At 34.8% G+C, this 5,040-nt stretch overlaps 1 long non-coding RNA gene across 1 annotated transcript; it reads left to right on the forward strand.

The window, feature by feature from the left end:
* Positions 1,128-4,790, forward strand: LOC109328567. The gene is made up of 2 exons (XR_002105455.1): positions 1,128-3,958; positions 4,633-4,790. It is a non-coding gene; the product is annotated as an uncharacterized LOC109328567 (long non-coding RNA).

Raw genomic sequence — 5,040 nt, forward strand, 5'->3', positions numbered from 1 at the left:
GGTTGTACCTATTATCTAAAATGACACGTAAAACACTATTCTATTTTGGTCACTCTTATGGAATTATGTGGTTTACTTCTCTTTTATTTCAAATTTGCCTGTGTGCTTGTTGTTATACATAGCCGATCCTAAGCTTGTGTGCACTTTTGTCTTGAGAAGGGGGGTCTAGATGTGCTCAGGAAGGTATTTGACAAGCTTATCAAATCAATATATGAAAGATGTAGAGAATATGAAAGAACAATATCAAGAGATATATGGTAGAGAGCAAGGTTATAAAAAACGCGCTCCAAAGCATTGAATTGCATCATTTAACGCTTTTCATGAAAACAGGTAGAAAAGCGAACTAGTGGTGGCACATGGCGGAGCATCGAATTGCAGAATCTCTATGTGTTTTCGAGTTGAGGAAGAAGACAACCGTTTCAACTTGACATCTGCAATTTCGGATTTGTTTTGATCCAGGTTTTGGCCCAACCCATTTTAACCTAATTTTAAGCTCAACTTGTTTTTTAAAAATAAAAAAAACTTAACTCTTACATTTTCTGCCACCCAAATTCAGAAACCCTTCACCTCTTTCTATACAGTGACTACCACATGGGGGAAACTCTGCATTTTATCAAAATTCATTCACCCAATTCTATAAAAATCATGTTGTACTACTTCTTCATTCATCTCTACTTCTCAAATCACACAACAACGACATGGTTGTGTTCTTTCACCTAAAACTTTTTTGTTTCTTCCCAACAACGTTACTGCTCTTATCTTTTCCCTATTTTTTAACAAGTTATGTCAACTGTTACTGTTGCTTTGCTCCAGGAAATGGGAAGGGGCCAAATAATACTAAGTAATTAGGAATAATGTGGGATGGAAACACAACATTTTTATTGATGGGGGTATAAGAAAAAATTAATGCAAATATTATACAAAAATATTTAATGGCGGGATTTAGAGATTGATTTGGCTGAAACTCAAAATGATGTTGAACCTTGCAAAAATGCCAGTGATGAAGTTTGGAAAGAGATGTTTGCAATTATGTCCTCATTGACTAAATATTATGAGTCTTATTACTATTTTGGTGTGACTTTTGATTTGATTGTATAATATTTATTCAACTTATTATTTATGATTTTCTAAGTTCTTATCTATATATTATTAGTTTAGGTATATATATATTGTGTGAGTGTGTGTGTCTTTTTTTAATGTAACTTTATAATTTAAGTGGAGCTACGCTAGTGTTACGATTTTACGATCCTACCCCACCCTCCTACTCCAAGGTTGACGCTTCTCTTCAACAACCTTGGTAGAGAGAATAAGTAAGAGAATATGAGGGCCGAGTAAATTTCCTTAAGGGGAAATCCCTTATTTATAGTGGAGAGGTGAGGGGAATATTCCACTGTAGATGTTGTTGGCTTGGTCGGCCAAGTAGCTTATTGGATATGTACCAAACAAGCGAGGGTTGTTTTTCCCGTGCTAGACAACTTTGGCAAATCCACACTCTTTGAAATGAGATGAGTAGTCGTACTACAAATCCATCTCGTCTTATGGCCAATGTATGGTAGCTAGTAGTAGCATGTAGCTTATGGCAAGGGTCTATTCGTTATATGATGTGACAATCCTATGCAGGGAGTGGACCCTGTGTTGTTTTGTCATCTTTACCTAGTTGACAAGGCATCTTCTTGGATCGCCTAGTTGCCCGGTTAGGGTCCGAGGGAACTTAGGAAATGTTCATCTTATCCAGCTTTATGTTGACAATAGTGAGTCTTGCCCGGTCATGACGTATCCTTTTGGAGCAAGACGAAATAGTTGTCCCCAGTCTACTAGTATGGCTAGAATTCGGACGTGCCAATAGTTTTTATCCCGCTGATGGTTGACCTTTCTGCTAGGTATTGCGCGTGTAGTGATTATGAGGATCTGATATGTTTGACGGTCCTTTGACACATGATTGGTGAGGGATGTATGGGATTTTACGTCACTTTTATGACGAGGGCGTTTGGTGACGTGTGGCCTATTTTAGAAGTGTCTGCCACTCTTCGATTGGAGGTAGATCCACCCCCAACGACCGACTTGCCAAAGTTGTCTGACAGAAAAATAACCTTCGCCTATCTAGAGCAGAGTCGACAAGCTACTTGGTTGATCAAGCCAACAACATCTATAAGGGAATATTCCCATCAACTCCACTATAAATAGGGGATTCCCCCTTAAGGAGAGATTCCCCCTCATACTCACTTGCTTACTTACACATCATAATAGTCTAGAAGAGATTAGCTGTCACGATCAATCTTGTTTGAGTTTGTTGAGAAGTAAGTCCATATCATTTGTTTCATTTTGGTTGGTGTGGTTTAATTACTTGTTAGGTTAATTTTCTTCTACTAATTTTACATATTGTCATTTGAAAATCAAATGGAACTTAACAAAAGACACAAGCTACGCAATAAATTGTTCAAATTTGGATCCATTTGTGAGAACAGACTCACAATATATTCAGTGGCTTAGAAGTGCATGCTATTATTGAGAAGGCTAACCTTAGATCATGGCAATGGGTGAAAGGTATATGCAACAATGCTTTTATGCCATTTTAAGAATGGCTGAAGAATCCAACTGTTATTTAGGTATTGTGCCTGATTCGGACCTTCTGTTTTTACTCGCACATGATTGGTTTTATGGGTTTTGCTCTCTTTTAATTCATAAGAGGTTTAGGTGGTTTTGTATGTAGTGATGCTGTGCTGCTGTGCTGCTTATAATAGTATGGGTGATATAGTCTAGTTAGGGTCTGTTTGCGAATTGAGTTTTGGACGGGAATAAAAGAAATAGAGGGCTTGAGAGTCCTTTCACAATGTATTTCATGGCTTCCAAATTTCCCTTTCCCTCCAAAACCTAACTCACAAATAGAGCCTTAATTAATTCATGTAAACTATATATATGTAACTGTATTGGTTTCTGTTGTGGGGGACTTGGGTCATGGATGGATATGGTATATAGTTATGTACGTGTCACTAGGACTTTACTTTTAATTAAAATTATTTTCTTCTAAAATAAGGGTGGCTCATTGTATGAGAATCCCACATAGCAAACTCTAGGAACCATAGATAGATAGTGTCTTACCTTATCAAATGAAAACAATGCTTTCGAATTTTGAATCATGACTTATAGATCACAAGTCAAACAAGCTTATTTTTCTTATGCGGTTACTGTTTTTACTGATAGATAAGTGGATATTCTGCCTATCTGCTACTAAATAAGGCATAGTGATCAGAGGCAAAAAGCTTGCTTTCTCTTTTCTTATTCATTGTGGTTATGTCTTGTTGATTTGAAATTCTGATATTGTTTTTGTCGCCTCATCATTCATTGATGTGGTTGCAGTCATGTTTTTAACTAAGTCACACTCGTTCATCTTTTATTATAGCATATAATACTTTTGTGTTGTCTTTATTTTTCCTAATGTTGGCTGGATAGTTCAAGTCTGGGAATTTTTTTCCCCCATAAATTTTATTTGCGTGATGCATTCTACATTATGGGTTTTGTTGAAAACTTGAGTTAATTGGTATGAAATAATGTTTATCTTTTTCATTAACAAATTTTAGGTGAGTTAAGTTTCAGGTCTTATCAAAGTTAGGGCATGCCTTAAGGTTTATCATTGAACGTTTAGGTAGAGACTTGCAGATTACTAACTCACGAGATCCTCACACTGTCAATGGTATTCGAAGTTACCTTAGATTAGATTATGCTATAATGTTTATCTTCTAAAATGTTATGGTTTTTTACTCGTACTCATTTTAACTAGGAGGATATGTAATGATGATTGTGATATTCTAGTTGTACAGAGAACCAGATATATTCAAGAACAATGGTTACTGATGAAGCTGATGTTAGTTGGGGTAAAGTTGATGTCCCAAGAATGTAATGGCTCAGTTGATAAAACTAGGAGGCTCAGTTGATTAAACGAGGAGACATAAAATTACTAGTAAGGATCTTCTTCATTAATGTAGAGACAAGTATTACAGAAAACAAAAACATGATAAGACATTTTACCCATTATATACGATATAATAACATTTTTGTCATTGAAAACACATGTAAAATGAAGTATTTGTCTCTTTATTAATGAAGATGATATTTGTTCTAAAATTAAACATATGCTTTTACCATCTTTTCTATTTAAGAGCAAGTCTTCTGTCCAAAGTAAAAATGTATCAACTTTATATGCTATTTATTGTGATTGTTGACAAAAATAATTAATTATAAATTTTTTAACTAAAATATATTTTTTTGATTAAGGGTCACATATATTCTCCTTTCTCCCTATTAGATATCTCTCTTCAATAAGTTATTAATCAATGTTATTAAAACCGGTTCGGACCGGTTGGTTCAAACAGAGAACCGGTCAACCCGTCCCATAATGGTTCGAAATAAGTGTTGTGTCGGCTAAACATCAAAATTGGTGTAAATTGGAGAAAAACTGGTAAACCGTGTCAAAATGAACCGGCCGGAATTTGATTGAATCGGCTGGTTCATACATGTGATTTTAAAGAACCCCGCATAGGCTAGTATAAGTGCTTCTTAGTGCTTCTTACCTCACTATTTTCATTCATTTGTTTTTATCTGTTTTATATATTAATTTTTTCTAATTGTTTGTAGGTAACTGGTTGTTGATTTGGAGAAGTTTGTTTTTGTCCTTTTGTTTTATAATATGAAAAAACCAAGGCAGAATGATACTTTGACCTGTATTTCAGCAGTTAAATGTGTGAAAGAACATTTGGTTTGGTGTATGAAAAAATGATATTGTTGTAGATCAATTAAATTTAGAAGATGATGATGATGCATAACTCAACCATGTGGAGAATTGAACCTAGTTGAAGACAACGTTAGTCAAACTTTCGACTTAAATGGTGAAGAAATGAAACCTCAATATGAAACAATTTTGACTCCTTAGTGTTAAAGTTTTAAATATATAATATGTTTTGTAGATTGAGTTATGAATTTGCGTCATATGTTTCGAGTTTGTTAAGTAAGACAAGTACTTGTGGATTACTATTTGTAATTTAG

This window comes from Lupinus angustifolius, chromosome LG15, assembly GCF_001865875.1.
Source record: "Lupinus angustifolius cultivar Tanjil chromosome LG15, LupAngTanjil_v1.0, whole genome shotgun sequence".
NCBI classification, from domain to species: domain Eukaryota; kingdom Viridiplantae; phylum Streptophyta; class Magnoliopsida; order Fabales; family Fabaceae; genus Lupinus; species Lupinus angustifolius.